The sequence below is a fragment of the Charadrius vociferus genome, unplaced genomic scaffold (assembly GCF_000708025.1).
Source record: "Charadrius vociferus isolate BGI_N301 unplaced genomic scaffold, ASM70802v2 scaffold15, whole genome shotgun sequence".
Lineage (NCBI taxonomy): Eukaryota > Metazoa > Chordata > Aves > Charadriiformes > Charadriidae > Charadrius > Charadrius vociferus.
In genome coordinates, this window is record NW_009650064.1 from 280,347 (window position 1) to 297,812 (window position 17,466).

Sequence of the window (17,466 nt, forward strand, 5' to 3'; positions counted from 1 at the left end):
TGTAGGGGAAGATATACTCGATATTTTTCTTTTTGTGAGATTTTTTGTTTCATTTTGAGCTCTACAGGCTACTAATTTACTACAGAAATTCATCATCTCCATTAGTCTGTGCATTTAATAGTACCAGTTTCCAAAATCAACTAGCCAGTGATGCAACCAGTAAGTCCCAGCCCAAGCAGCCACTGTCACAGGTACAATACAGTCGGATGACTTTGCCCTCAGCTCAGATTCCTAGGTTTGAAAATCTTGAATATCTGTACCAATCTGTTTTATAATTAATGCTTTGTAAAAACCTTTGGCCCATGAAAAGCAAAGGTTTCGTGCACATTTTAGTTTCATTGGAAATGATTATGGATTTGTGACTGCCCTGTACTTGATGTGTACGTGCTTCATTGAACACCACAGCCTATCAAAGGAAAAGAGACCACTGTAGTCAGTGGCAGCTTTCAGGATCTTCTAGAAGGAGGCAACGCTCAGTTCTGGGGAAACCACAAAGGTAATCCTCCATGCATTCCACAGCTGTTGTCCTGAAGGAAATGAGTACATCTTGTGGGTACTATGAATTATAAAGATAAACTTGGACAACCACAAAAAAGCATTAAAAATTAAATACAGCCTGACTCCTGTTTCATTTTCCCTTTGGAGGTACAGAGCTCACTGTCTGGGTTGGTGTTACCTAACCACAAATAGCCGCCTCATCTTCTGCAAGCTGCATTGCTGGATAGCGATGACCCAGCTGCTCTGTCTAAAGATGTCAGAGGAAGAGAAAAACCAGACTACTACAAGTGACACAGCGAGTACTCCTTTCCTGTTACAAATTCCACATTAAATCTAAGTAATTACTTGGCTGCAGTGATACTTAGTCTACATGACAATGCATTTACAGGCATTTAAGAACAGCAGTTTACAATAATGCTTGCATATGGGTTTGATATCTCGTGTTGTTAAAACAAATCAGCAAGTCTAGACTGTAATTTGCTGAAGCAATTTATAGTTCTTTCATGGCTTTTTTCTCCAAGTAGAGGTGAATACATTTGACTGTCCTAAGAGGAAGGATGGTAGAGCACATTCATTTCATTTTAACTGTAAGAGTGATCTGAAACAGAACCATTAACATGCTGATTTTCATACCACATAAAAACTGCCCTAAACTGTTACTGCTTTATTGCACTACAATGTTCAAATATTTTGCCAGCTGCTGATTAATCATGAAAAAAGCACTGCAAGTTGGTCAATGCTGCTGCAGCCAATTCTTCACAAATGAGAAAATTGAGACTGTCAATGCAGAAAGTCAGCGGCAGAGCAGGGGGTAAGAACCCATCTGGGAAACCCTCACCTGCCTTATATTGTTACTGAAGCCATCGAAGCATAACAGCAGACAGTAGTGGAGGGTTTGCGTTAGCTTTTCACTCCTGGGCTCCTGCTCCAGTAGCAAGGCAAAACAAATGCTTTTTGTATTTCTATAAACAGTGCCAATACTTTTCTTCTAGGTGAGTGGGTGCTTGCAGGTAATTTTCTCACCCTCATTTCCTATCTCATTGCAAGTCTCACACAGCATCAAAATCTGTATGACGCAAGAAGACACCAGGCTTGTTCTGCTGAGATGTGATTACATTTCTGAAGAATGTAACACAATATTGTTGCCCAGAGAAGTTGTGGATGCCCCATCCCTGGAGGTGTTCAAGGCCAGGCTGGATGGGGCTTTGAGCAACCTGGTCTACTGGGAGGCGTCCCTGCCCATGGGTAGGGGAATTGGAACTCCATCTTCAAAGTCCCCTGCAACCTCAACCATTCTATGATTCTATATACAGCTAAATAAACAAAAGCCAAGCTCTCCAGAGCTAAGAAATACTTTCCCAGTGAGAGTTTGATTTCCTTGTACCGTTCGGCCAGGAAAACAAGTCCCTGGTCCCACACAGCTGGTGCCTGGCTCCCCGCTGTGGCACACCCCAATGTGAAGTCCCCACATGGATGAAACTGTTTCCAGGCCAAAGAACCAGAGGGGCCCTGAGATTTGTAGTGAACCTTCACAGAGACATCTCCCACTTTGAAGCTGCCCATCCTCCAAAAAGGGAGACTCCTTGTACGTAGACTCCTTGAGCAACTTCAGGGCACTCATCAGCAAGTGAGTACACTTGGCACTGGCAGAGCAGAAAATCAATTTATATGAACTAGTCATTAGCTGACTACTAATCAGAAGAAAATTTAGGCCTTATCATTTTCGTAAAGTTCATAAAAAAACACAGCAACTTAGCCAACAGAGATGTTTTTATTTGCATGGAGTGCAGTGCTTTGCTAAGCTAATCAGTCATTATCATGAAGATCCTCATGGGCTTGATGGAGCTTTGTCCAACAGAGATGTTTATATTTGCATGGAGTAGATCCTCATGGGCTTGATGGAGCTTTGTACTCTTCCACTTTCTTTTTTTCTTTATTTTTTTAATGTTCATATAGATGTGTATGAATTACATTCTAACAATGTACTGTTTAGATAATATTTTGTGTGTAGTGTGATCATCATGCTACTGACAGACAGACTTTGAAAAACCAAATGCCTCTATTTTTCCTAGCAATCATCACATTTTGAATTTACAAGGAAGTGTGTCTTTTTACTAAGACGGTAGAATGGCCGGCATCCTCTATTGGTACACAGTGGCATAACTCCACTATGTTAATGATTTGCTACAATACCTTGTTCTCATTGACAGTGGAGGTGTGTTATGAAAGATATAACTATATACTGATTGCTTGTTGACCTTAACTAACACCCAAGCTCCTAAATGTCCATCTCACCTTTGCCATTGGCTCCTAATTTCTATGCTTCAAACAAGCATTAATACATTATTTTGTGATAGAAAATGAAATACTGTTGTTGTTTTACATAGCACTACGTGAGGATCTCACAGCATTATACAGAGTGTAACTAATCGAGCCTCAAACCTTCCAGGGCTGGGGAGAAGGTAGTTGGGTTGGACTTCTGTTCCACATAGGCTGCGGTTTGTAACAAGCCACCTCATTTCAAATTATTGCTTTTCTGATATTATTACACTTTGGGCTGTGTTTGGTTTCACTTACTTTGTGCTGCCCATATGGAGTGCAGTTTTTCTGTAACTTAATCCTTAAAACATCAGTTCTAAGAAAGTAACCACCTTCATGTACGAGAGATGTGCATGTTTATTAATTGTCAAGAATCAGAATTAAGCTTCTACAGGCTGGCACTTCGAATTCTCCAAATGGGTAAAACCCCCTGTTTTGGTGATCTAAAAAGTCTGTAGAAAGACAGGCATGAAACTATGTGACTGTATCGGGGTAATCGACAAGTAATAGCTGAATATCTGTTGCTAATTGTTCAGAGAGAGGTGCCAGGTTATTAAATTAACAATCAATCATGAGTGAAAAATGTCCTGGGGCTCACACTGGTGTTTGTAGGAGGCCTCTGCCCATGTAAGATGTTTTTGAAATTTCCACGCACCATTCCAGGATGTGTGTCATGGCCTCTTCTGAGAAGCATGAAGTCACTTGGCCTTTGGCCTTGTGACTTCCAGCACACCCCAGGAAAGCAGTATCTCATCAGGAGCCTTAGCCTGTAATGTCTTCTTCTTTAATTACCATTCTAGCTGTGCCAAACTATATTAACCCTTACTAAGTGCATATGCTGCCCTGCTCCCTGAGATGCTTATGCGCAGATAATCTTTGAACAGGCTTATTGCAGAATCAACAGGTAATTCCAGCAAGGGTGATTTCAGTCTCTCCAGTAAATAGTTCATGCACAGAATCTGATTTATTCTTTTGCTTTTCAACATTTCTGTAACACAGAAAGTTTCAAAATGGGATAAAAATAGACCAAATACAAAGTCTCTACAGTCAAATCTGACACAATTTTCTCATGCTCCTTTTCTCCTATGACTTTTGTGAACAGTTTGCTCTTGAGTGCAGGATGGTGACACTGGAATGTGACCGTGACACCACAACCGCTGACAGTCTGATCAGACAGAAGCTGTCACTGTCTCAGACAGGGTAGATCTGGGCTGAGCAGTGATATGCGTTTAACCCTTTTGAGCCCTGTACCAGACGGGCAGGTAAAATGAGTCTTTCAGTGCCATCACCCTAGTGTCCTCCAAGCAAGCACGCACATTTCCCTGCGTATGACAGTCACTGTATGGGGCAAGAAGCGCTATATTTAAACAATTATTTCTAATTAGAAATGTGTACAGCATCACATTCTACTTTAAGTGACACTGATGTAAAGACAGAGCAACTAAACTGAAATTATTTTCATCCTGATTTTCACCAATGTGAAAACATGATTGGCCCATCCTTTTTATCAGAGCCATTACCTTTCATCTGGAAATGCAGCCATTGTTCCAAATGAAATGACATTTGACTAATGACAGGAAACCAGTGTCAGAAAAACAGCATGTAACATACCACAAATAATACGCATAACAATCAATCAAGACTAAGGCATTATGGCAACCGCACTATTTATCACTGCTTAAAACCTATGTAAAGCTTTTCTCGGGGGGAAAGAAGTCGAAATTTTGCACAGTAGGCCTGAGAAAACAATTAATTGCAGAAGGTGTTTTAAAGCACTTTTCTGAGTGTGTGCTCATTTCATCTGCTGCTCTTCATCCTTGTCCCGAATTTTTGGAATGAGTTTTCTGGCCCATGGCTCTTGGCTGAGAATGGCCCTCTCTTCTCACAAACCACATCAAAAGCACATCAGCTGCAGCACAACTATCTTAGACATTTGTCTTTTTAAAATCGTAGAATCATACAATAGTTTGAGTTGGAAGGGACCTTTAAAGGTCATCCAGTACAATCCCCCTGCAAGGAGCAGGGACATCTTCAACTAGATCAGGTTGCTCAGAGCCCTGTCCAACCTGACCTTGAATGAAATAATATACTTTTCTCAAAGTAAATACAACCAGCAATCATAAAATAACAGCCCCTACTTGCAGCTGTAACACAATGGTGTTATATTACATATTGGATCCTGGAACCAAATATTAGGTGGGAAAGGACCAGACCTTCCTGGGCACTGCAGCCACATTGGGCTGTACTGGGCCATAAACAAGCCTGTCCAGTCCAAAGATCATGTTAAGTGATGCTGGAAACTGGTCAATGTGTTATTCTCAACCTGTTGCTGCTTCAATCATGAGAATATTGCTGGAGAAAAAACACATCTAGCAGAAAAGCTGGAACTCATCATACAAGCCATTTTCATTCCTTCTTTATGAATATGCTTTTTCAGCTTCTTATAGACTTGTCTTGAGTTCCCTGATAAGGAGATGCTTGGTCCTTCTGTTGAGAATAGCATTTTCCTTGTTCCTAAAAGGTTCACTGGGAAACCATCACTCAGCCTCTGCCCACTAGAGCGACAGTGAACTGCTCAGAACCACGAGCAGCTCCTGCAGTTCCAGTTTAGGGCCTGGCTCCCCAAACGGTGATCCCAGGGCTCGCTTTGGCAAATCTCAGTTCCTGGCCTCAGTCTCTGCCTCATGGAGTATTCAGCCAAACTGGAGTACATTAAAATGGTATTGCATAGATCTCTACAAACTTTATCCTGTGTCGTGTGCACACGGTGAAGAGCCAACGAAGGAAGCAAAGGGGAGATGTGGGATAAGCTGTGCCACATCTCACAGGTCTTGTAGATAAAGAGTATCAACTGTGGCGCGTGAAGGGAAAGAATTTTTTTTATTTCTTTCTGTGTTGTAAAACAAGATGTTCTCTGAATTCTTTGGCAGGGCCTTTAAGCCTGTCTGTAGAAAGGCAGCCACTGGGCCTCTTGGAGGGAGTACCATGTTATTCTGGTACTCGCCAAAGTAACTTTGAAGTGAAAGAGGATAGACCAGCCAGCTGGCTTCCAGTTGACACCAAAAGAGTGATGAGGGGCAGAGGGACAACAGACTGAAAGCAGACTACCCACAACACATAAGAAACATGAAGCAGGAGGACCAAAGAGAGCTGTATGATTGGCTGCTCTCTGGAGGACCTTAAACACTAGCATGATCGCTACCAGACTTTTGGTTCATGTTTCCATGACCTGAGGCTACCAAACAATTTTCAATTTACATAATGCAGGATTTGCAGGATATTTGGCAAGATGTTCCCAGGCCCATCCTGCCGTATCTGTATAGATATGACATAAGTGAAGCTCTTCATTATAGACTCTTGCTGGCAAGTTTGGCTAATTGGATCTCCATTGGGTGAGCTTGTCCATACCCAGATACTTAACAGAAATAAACTCTTCTGTGAAGATAGATTCTGTTCCTATACATGTAGGAATAACACAGAAACATAGCAAACACACTTCGAAGAAGCCTCCTGATTCTTCATATTGTAAGTAACTACTATTCAGTAGCAAAACCTACATTAGACATGATTTAGTTGCTTGTTTCCACTTCTGCTGGGAGGCACTTCTGGAACTTCACATGGTTGAAGTCATGGTTGAATGTCTTCCTCCAGATGCGTAACAAACAAGCTAGGTTATCTTAATGTTAACGTTGTGACCAATGTGATAAGTTTCTGGGAAGCCAGGAAGAAGCTGATTTTAGTAGATGACTGAAGAAATCATCCTACCTTGGATATGATTTCTGCAACAGGAATTGAAGGAATAAACATAGTCTGATACCAGAACCAAGAGAAAAGGAGTATATACCAATGCCAAAATTATAAAAAAGAGAAGACAGACATTTATGGGAAAGATAGTCCTAGACATAAGTACTTCAGTTGAGTTGGTAAATGGAAAAGAGTGCCACTGAAGATGCCTGCAATCTGGTTTACTGTTCCATCAGTCCATTAGTTATTTCTGTAGTACTAAGTTCCATTATTCCTTTAATTTGGTGTTGCCACTTGTATGTCATGTGAAATACCGCTTGAATGGCAGGGCAACTGAGATTCTGGCACACGCTGTTGACAGCTGTTTTGAAACTACGAATATGATGTGTGCTACATCTGGTGAGGTTGGAGTGGAAAAGTACAGTGGAAAAGTACAGTTTCTGCTTTGGGACTGCTGGGAAGAGTTTACAGTATCTAACTGTGTATTTATTCCCTTTATTCAGTAAATGGACTCTGTAATGACCTACCCCTACAGATACCCTTGTAAAATCACAGCCAAAGATTGATTCCAGTATTTCTGCAAAGCTGGTTCGTTCTTTGTAACTAGGAAAAATGACATAGAAAATGAAAGAGAGACGTTTAAATGAGTGAATGAGTTAAATCAGTGAATCAATAAATGATCCAAAAATATTTTTTCATTAATTTTCATGACACAGACATGACTCTGCCAAGCAAGGCATCATGTGTACTCAAGCCTAATAAAGTTCAATACCTATGACTCAGTGGCAGAAGTGGCAGCTGGCCTCCTGAAAGCTGCAATGAATAATGAAGGGATTCTTGGTTTTGGGCTAACGTAGATAGTACTAAGTAAAAGAGAGTGAAACCACAAATAATGTGCTTTAGAAAGTTTGGAGCATAACAGCCAGGTGAGCAGCGTTCTCTCTGCTAGCTCCAGATCTGACTATTCTTCAGAGTTGATTTTGGTGTTTGTATATGTGTAAACGTGGGTGATCCGGATGTCTGCACTGATCTGCTCTTCTCTCGTCCTGTTGCTTTACCAAGAGAAAAGTCATCCCTAGACAGAAAGACTAAACTAGCAACAGCAGAGACTGACATGGAGTCTATGAAAGGATATGTTTCCTTTTTCCTTTTCATTTTTTAAACAGAGATGGAGGTGTCAGACTGTGGAATAGGAGTGTTAGACATAATGAAGGTACTCTGGGTTCCTGAACTGATTCAGGATGATCATTCAAACCTGAGAACTTCAATATAGGTGGGTGCTCTGCACTCAGAAGATAGTGCCTTCAGTACTTAAGGGGAGTAAGTTTAGTGGCAGTAAGTTTACTGGCAGTTTAGTTCAGAAATAATATAAACATAATAATTTAGCTTGTTCTTTGCAATCTGCCTGTCATAATTTTAATTTCCATACAATTTAGATAAATTTAGGCAATGCAAAGCTAAGATGTATGAAAAATACAGCTCTAAAGAACCTCTTAAAAACAAATAAACAAGCAAACAAACTGCAAGAGTCCACTGATGGTAAATAGTAAAGGACAAAAGATTGACTTACTTTCCTGTGGGGATGCGGGAAGTTCAAGTGTACATCCATGATGAATAGCCAATGGTTTTGAAACCATCTGGTTGCCACAAATGTGTGTATATCTTTATGGGTGTATAATGCATAAATAATTAAAAATGTACACAGTGACATTTTAAATGTCAAAGAAATTATAATTTAGGCTTTCATTATGTTATTACACCATGCTGAAGCTAACAGTATTCCATTACTCCCTGAATAATATGTAATAACGATTTAGTGTTCAGAATAAAAAATTGAAATACCAAAATTCAACCACAAGAGTTTGGGAAACCATGTAACATCTGGGCACTGAGTAAACTTTAGACCACCCAACCATCATTTGGCCATTGGTTCTGCAAGTAAAACCTCACTAGCTTCTAGAAGTCTGAAGTAGTATTTAGTCTTTCAAAGCTTTTCTGGATGGGGAAAACCAGAAAATTAATATTTCATAGAGGTAAAATAGTAATTTTGAACTTCCCATTATATTTATCCGGCTAAGAAGCAAGGTTTCTTAAAAATAACATATCAGGAATACACAGGGCTCTCATTTATCAAACAATATTTTATTTATGATCAACAAGGTTTCTCTTCCTGAAATGTGCAGTGAATGGAGCTGACTGAGTAGCTTGCAGATATTCTCAATTTTCTTTTCCTACCAGCAGCTTTCACTTAATGTAAAATCACTCTGTGGCTGATACTCAAATACTTTAAATATGTAATTTTCCCAAAACTGTAGTCAAGTCCTTTTGCTATTTCTTTAATACAGAATGATTAGACTGAGTGTCAGAACTCAATTAAGACCATCTGATGATGGAGCTTGCCTGGGGAAAGTGAGTACATCAGCAGCAACACTAATATTTTATTTCAGATGGAGAAAGTCTTTCTGTTGAGGTTGCACATTTCTGCGTACTGGAATGATTTGGATAGAATTTCACCCCAAAAATCTGAACACTTACATTTTGTACCTCTATGTGCTACAGGGCCTTCAACAAGGAGTTGTAGTGCTGTCAGGCTGTCCTAGGCTCTACTGAATTTTTTGAAATATGACCAGAGTGGAAGTTTATTTTGATAACCGCCTTATTCTTAGTTGGCTGATTTTGGAAAGGATTCCTGCATTTCCGTGAAACAATGCCACTGCCTTCAAATGAAAATATATCCTTGAAATTGGAAGTGAACAACAAGTATGATGCAGTGCTTGAACAAGAATATGCTCTGGTGCAGCCACAGAATGAAGTACTCCATAGGAATCACCATTTTAAGCACAAGGGTGAAGACAAGTCTGGATTTTCTATAATAACCATCACCAAAGCATCTAAGTGCATCCCTGATTGGCTTTATCAAATATTCTGTTCTGCCTTCCAGACCCTGTGAAGCTTCACTATTCTGGGCACTGATGTACTGATGCTGGAGAAGAAAGGGGCATCTCAACACCTTGCCAGCTCCTCCACTGCAAAGGGGATTTGTGGAACTGGAGAGAGGTGGGGAACGCTCCATCCAGGCCTTGAATAATGTGATACAGTGAGGCCAAACTGTTGTTATGTGGCACAACACAGCCTTGAAGAGCAATATAATGTGAACACAAGAGATCTTCAGCTCCTCGCTGACCCCACCTTTGCTTCAGAGACGTATTCATGGCTGGTGCTCAGTTCATTGGAAGCACTGTGTCTCCAAAACCCAGAAACATGAAAATACTTGTGGAGCCTTAGAAAAAAATCAAGAAAATGCCAATAACCAAACTAGTCACCTTCCCAGCCAATCCTGTCACCTCCTTATGCATTCTAAAATACCCAGGATACTTTTATTTTAGGAGGAACATTCTGCATTGACAAATAGAAACCTGAAATATTTGGAAAGTACTACTCTCAGGAATAAGTGTTGCAGGAGGAAGGCGTACAGTTCCAAAAATGCATCACTCCTTGAATGCAATGTGTGTACAACTTGGCCAGCTTTATTTTCTAAATACGCAAGTGTATAAAGTGAATGTCTATCTTACTGTGAAATTAAGCAAAATCAACTATATTTTTATATGGCACTTTATAAAGAATTGCTAAGCCCCTGAAAACTGAAGGGGCTATGAGAATGTACTGGTTTTATGTAACACAAATATGTGAATTAAGAGTTTCTGACTGGACAGGACATGAAGTCATTAATAAAGGATCATCCTTTTCACAGGACAAAAATGTCAACAGATCAAGTTTAAAAAAACAACTAGCCAACCCCCTTCTCTCACTCCCCTTTTTCAAGACACGTTGCATCTTAATTAATTACGTTTTAATTTCTTGAGATTGATAGTATTACCATTTTAATGATTCTCCTGTCATCCATAAAGTCTTCTGTGAAGTCTATATCCAACTTTACAATGAGATACAGTAAGTAAACAAAAACATAACTGAAATTTAGAAGAAAATCAGATAGAAAACGTATACTTTTTGCCTGCCATTTCAAGATAGTATAGGCAATGTCCATGTGTCCCCTAACTGAATATTTAACTTGTTTTTATTTAACTTATTTTGTAGTATCACAAAATGTGCCATAGTCTTTGGCTTTGAATTTGCAACAGCATCTGCCTGAGTAGATCCTTATGGAGTCCCCTTCCTGAATGAGAGCTTAGATACTGTAAATCTATCCCAGTCATCCCTAAAGAGAAATTGGACTTTTCCACTGTCTACAATCAAACCTCAGCACCTCCAGATGTAGCACGCATCACAGCCTTCACTTCAAAACAGCTGTCAAGAATGTGTGCCAGACTTTCAACTGTCATGCCATACGGACAGGATCCCACACGACATACAAATGGTAAAATAGAATTAAATAATGGTACATGATACAAGAAAAAAAAATGCAATGGAGTTTCAAAATGGTAGTGTAGTGCTCATTGACTTTACAAAATTCAAAATTTCTCTGCTGGAGTGAGTTTAACACGTGCCAGTTCTAAAAATCATAATGTTAAGATGTAGCTGCATTTGTTGAGAGAATAGTAACTCTACTTTCCTAATGTATTTTAAAAAAATTGTCCCAAAATTTATCTGGACTAATAACTTGTCTAAAATACCCATAGATATTATTTGCTGTGTATACAAAACTCTTCTGTTCATGAGTGATGAGGCATAGCATATAACTACTGGCCTTCATGTTGTGGCATAAAAAAAAAACCCTCTGAAACTGCCTCTATATAGAATTTGGAATGATTTCATCAATTACTAACACTCTTCCTAAATATAAGCAGAATTTTAGTTAGTAGTGCATTTGACGGCACAGATTAAGCTGACAACTTTCATTAGTCAGACATACGACCATTGTAAAAATCTTCCAAACCAAAAGGTTAGTCTTAAGAAACTAGACACTGATGTTGGCAAGTCCAGAGATTTTTTTTCAACTTTATACAACGGTTCATCTGTGCCATTATAAATGACGCAGAAAGGAATATACTGAAATACATACTGATGGTTGACACTGAAAGAGGCCAAAGACTAAGGAAAATTTAGATGGTCCCAATCAGGTGGTTTTATTTGTCAGATGCTATGACGCCAGAAGCAAACAACTTGAACTGAAACTCAGGTAAATGCTAGGAATTAAGTTTTTCATTGGATTTTGAAATAAACACCACCATAAAGATGGAATGGCTATTCAAGAAATATGAGAATTATTTCATTAAAGATCTATATGGCAAAGCGTTTCATTTTGTGTAATAGCACTGTATGTTATTAGTTATACAGTATCAAATAAATTGAGGAAGAGCCCTCTCAGAGGACCCTCTAGACATTGCTTTTCTACAAGATCAAGTCAGGCCAGATGATCTAATAGTCCCTCGTGACAATAACACTTATAAATCTATGAAAAAGTTTAATAAAATATAAGACCAAATGTGATCTTGTGTTTCTAAGTCTTTTGAGCCTTAACCTTCTCTCCCCCCCCCCAGCCTTTTGAGTTTATCTCAAAGTAATTCAGCTTTTTCTTTCAGATTTTCTTGTACATTTAAGCACACTGGTTGCACTATTTGTCCACTTTCCTGTTGTTATTCTTGAATTCAGTAACCTACCAATCACAATTTCTGCTATGGCTGTGGTCTAAGTATTTAAACTTCTTAAATACAAACTTAAATAGAATGTTTAAAACAAAGCATTGAATTGCCAAAATCCCTCAAAATAATATTTTAAATGAATCCTATTTAGATTTTTCCCTATTGCCTCATTGTACAACTTGCATGTTATCTTAAAAACTTCTCCCTTGTTCTTAAGTAAGAATCCCATTAACTCTTCATTGACATAATGCCCTGACTGGTTAGCTCTAAGTAATGAGATAATTTGATTATTATAGTATTTTAGGTAAGTCCTACTAACTAATAAATGTAAATTTAGACTCCACTACTCATTATATTCTTTGTTCCCTGTTAATGTAGCCTGTACTTTTATTCCTGCCAAATGGTACTCATTTACTTGTTCAGAGTGAGAACTTTCCATGTGCCAATTAACTACTATTTCTTGAGGGCTACTCAAGAAATATTTCACTGTTTAAATATTTCAGTCTTTACTATCACTCATGTTGGTCAAGGAATTCTTACCACATTTTCATAATACAATGGCAACTTTGTTATTACAGGCCACCTAAAACTAACATTTGAGGCAACCTACAGGTTTGCCTTTTTTCTGTTTTTGAAAGATTGTAGTGACTGTGTAAAGCCAATACAAAGTCTGGGCATTTGTTTTGTTTTTTAAATTAATTCAGGGAATATTCTGCAGTAATAAAATTTGTATGTTCAGACACTATGAATGACTATCAGTTTAAGAATCTATGTACAGAGATGGACTAAACTAGGGTTTTTTTTCTTTGTATCCACTTAACATCAACAGGAAGCACTCAAAGAAAATTGTATTTAATTGACTGTTGTATACCAGTTACACAGATCCAAAGAATCATGGTTAAGTGAGCTGCTAAACCTGGGTTTGGTGCCAGCCTGAGCACTCTCAGCTTATCACCAGCTGGCCTGCCGCTGCAATTCTAATGCCTGCTTTCTTGCTAGACACTCAGATTTCCTTAAAAATAAGATTCCACAGTTGCTGCAGAATATCCACCTTTTCCAAGGTGTAAGCATCGGTTAAAATATGTGTGGAAAAGACTGTAGCCTACAAAGCACACTAATATTCACCTGAGTTTCCACCTGTGCTTATAATCTCCATGAGGTATTGGAATCACTTTTTACAGGTATCTGTATCTAAACTGACAGCATCCACTGTAGCCTGACACTATCCCAATTGGTTTCCAGCAGAATTCATGCCAGTGGGCACAGTCTGGATCTGATTTGGAGGATGGCAATGGAAATAGGGATTGTTAAAAACACCCCATTATCATATGGTCTGGTAGTTGGCTACAGTGCTGTTCTACAAACATGATTTAGTACAGATGTTTCATTTAAACTCTAGGTTTATAAAGGTACACATTTTTTTGGTTTACTCTGATTATAACCACAGTCTACTCCTCCCCAGTAATCAACTGCTAGAATTTGTCAAATGTTGTCATTTAATATGTGGGTCACTTCCAGTGCTGTGTTTGTTGCATGGAATGCTCCACTTCCATAGAAACAGATGTTTTAACTTAACAGCAAAAAGAGCTAAACAAGTGCATGTGAAGGCACAGTGCAAATAATGTGTTTCATTTCTGTTATTTATAGCTGTCCGCAGCTATCATAATTTTTTTATTTGAAAATTATTAAATCAATTACAAGAAGTTTATTTGCAGATACTGCCAAGAATGATGCATGCTAGGCAACTGCTTCTGGGGAAAAGTGTCTTCTTCTGGGCCATTACAGAGGCGTTTCAGTGAAGTCAATGCATTTCGGAAAGACTGCAGTACGACAGGGTCTGTACATTGAGCCTCAGAGTATACGCAGAAAAAAGTTACCCCTTTTTAGATCTCCCAAACCTTCTGGCAGATGTGCCAGATGGCAAGGGTGGGGAAACTAGTCCTTAATTCCTGAGCATGTTTGAAAAGGGCAAGGCCAGCTGAGGTGGTGGTTAGAAGGAAGACTCCAGGGAGGGGGCTCTGGCTGGAAAAAGGCTGGGCTGAGAGGATGGGTCTGTTCCTTCTTTCAGTTTGATTGGACTGAAATACATCCCACCTAAACTGGGAATTATCGTTGTATGAGAAACCAGTAATAGTCTTATCTAGAACACAAGGGGGAAATATTTTTTTGAAACAAAGAAGTATTTACAGACACCACAATGAAGTAACGAATCAGCCATCTGTGAAATTCTTTGCTCATTTAAACCCTACCTGACTAGTTTCAGGTCACTGTAGGAGCCACTGATTTTTATAACAAAAGCGATGTTTGAAAACGAGCCATACTGCATACTTTCCAAAGCATACAGACAGAATAATTCGTAACAGCGCTGTAATATTCCACATCCAGGGGTGGATCACGTAAAGAGCGAGCTGCGTGCAACCAAGGTAAGGGCTGATGGCCGATGTTGCCTAACATCATTTCCCAAACAAATCCCGTAATTTCTACACTTGAACCATGGGCAAGGCTGAAAGTACAGCCCAGGTTATTCCAAAAGGTCACCGTGTTCCCCTTCACGGCCCACCCAAACACCCTGGACGTGTACTCCACCCACCTATACTGGGGTTTCTGTGCCGGAGACAGAGCCAGGCCAGATGAGAGAAATATCTGCGTTTGGAAAGCCTCCGCAAATGTGGGACACAAAAGCAGTAAACAAATCAAATGGGATGCCAGACCAAATGTGTTCCACATTTGCGAAAATAACAAAGTAGAGTCAGGAAGAAAGGTTTATGTGTCTTCTCCTCGCACAATCCTTCCCAAGGTACTTTCTTTCAATCCCACCAAAATTAAATCCAGCACAGACAGCAGCAGTATTTGTGAGTACGCAGCATCAACCAAACACATTGCAAAGCCACTGACAGCTCCACGTGGCTTGGCATGAAACACAGCTCCAAGGGGTGAGCAGGTGTTTCCACCCACGGTCCTCCTCTGCGCCTGGGCATGCTCCGAGGGACACGGATGTGCCACTGCACGGCCCCGCTGGAAACAAGCGTTCGCACCTCACCTGCCACTTGCAGTGGACCCAAGCTCAGGAGCCTGGCTGGCAACGTCTTCCCGCGAAACTCTCAAATCTCTGCCCCTGGTATGAATTACTGCACGGGAACATCTCCAGATCATTTCTCTAGCCATGAGAAGGACATAGGAAAGCCTGCCTCCGTTCATGTTGGCGACTGAAAGTCTCTTCAAACGTCTTTTTGAGGAGCTTGCAAAACCATGGGAACCAGCGCACTTCTCCTGGACTGGTTACACAGCATCTGGTACCTCCACAGTTTGGTGTCCAGTAGCTATACTGCAACAATAGGAAGCAAGATGCAACTGAAAAGCATACAGGCAGTATGGGATAGAACAGCTGTTCAACATCAGATTTACATTAAACATTAAATGTAAAAAATATGAATTACTGAAAAGTTTGTCCAAAGTTTCTACTAATTCATTTTTCTATTAAAATCTTGACGTGACAAAACATCACTTGGTGCTATTCATTAAAGGTGTTCTTTAGCATGTCCTTACTGAAAGATGGGAATTTCTGAAACTTGGGAAATATGTAAAGCTCTTACAGCTCTTTTCAGTGTATTTAAACTAAATATTTAATGTCCGCACATAGTAAGTGAGCACAGTCCAACCCAATCCTGCAATAAAGAAAAATAATGTCAGCTTATACTTTAAAATCCTACTCTTTACACAAAAATAAGTCAGTCATCGTGATTGTTTGGCAGCAGATAAATATGAAGATATCTTGCATTAATGTATTCTATATTAAGGGGCATGGATATATTATTTATTCAATAAATTCAGCCCTTGCCCTGATTGCAAGTTTTCTACAGAGCAAGTGCTATAAATTTGTTTTGAAATCATTTTTTTCTTAAGATTAAATAGTCAGTTTATGGAACAATTTACCTGAATGAGGCTGGTCATTTAATACTTGAAATTTAGAATTTCATTGTCCACCTGAGTCAACTATCATTATTTTTAGTCTTTGTTGGAGAACTTAACTTTTATAAAGAGGGCAGAAGGGCCTCATTAATTTATTGGGACTTTCGTTCATTCAGAAGTCTACTTAAAGAAGGAAGATGTATTACACTAGTGCTGGATAAGCAAATTAAAGGAACACTGGGGCAATACACATTTTTCTTGTTTTCTTAACTAATACAATCATTATTTTCCTATATATACTGTCTTCATATTTAATATATGCTCTCTTCCTGAACAAATGAACCAAAAAGCCATATTGTAATAAAACCCAACTGATTTAGTAGACCTCAGAATCCTTTTTATGCATCCGATATGCACAGTTTTGCCTGCGCATTATAGGCACATATATCTTTCTTCCCTTGATGTCATTATTTGTCGTAGAGTCAAAGTCTGGAACAAAAATTTGAGGATCCAAGTTTAAATATCAATGAGAAAAAAGTCTTATTCTGCAACATTAGGTATGGCCTCTTCCTGATTTTCTTTCTATTATACCTATTCTCTGTTCACTACTGAACTAATCCTCAGGACAAACCTAAAAAGTAAGGAGAAAGTTGTAACAGACTTGCAGCTTGCTTTCTGTACCTGGCAGCATAGCCATGTGTCTTCTACCAAGAATGTCCATGTTCTTCAACGCCTTTACTCACTGCAAAAAGTAATGGAAGAAAGTATTCTCCTGCAGAAATCCTGGCCTTTTCAGGGATTTGTGTGCTGAATATCCAGGGGTCAAGGGAGCCTCTTGCCACGCCTGCCTTTTCCATGGGATTCTTTTCACTCCTCTGACGTGCATGCCTATGCCTTCAAGGCAGAAGGCTTGCAAGCAGCTCTTTGCTCACTCCCCTTCTCGACTTTTGTATCATTTTACCTACCTTTATATACTCCTTCTGAATTCCATAAATTTAATAACCTGTGCATTGCAAGCTCCAGTATCTTCTTGATCTGAAAGACAATCAGACAAAAAGAGAGCTGTTATGCTCTATGCATTTTCACAAGGCAAAACTATCCTGTGACAGTAACTTGATAACCATAGAATCACAGAATCCCAGGTTGGGAGGGACCTCAAGGATCATCTGACCCAACCTTTCTTGGCAAAAGCACAGTCTAGGCAAGATGGCCCAGCACCCTCTCCAGCTGAATCTTAAATTGTCCAATATTGGGGAATCCACCACTTCTCTGGGAGATTATTCCAATGGCTGATTGTTCTCATTGTGGAAAATTTTCCTCTTGTGTCCAGTCAGAATCTCCCCAGGAGTAACTTGTACCCATTACCCCTTGTCTTCTCCATGTGACTCCTTGTAAA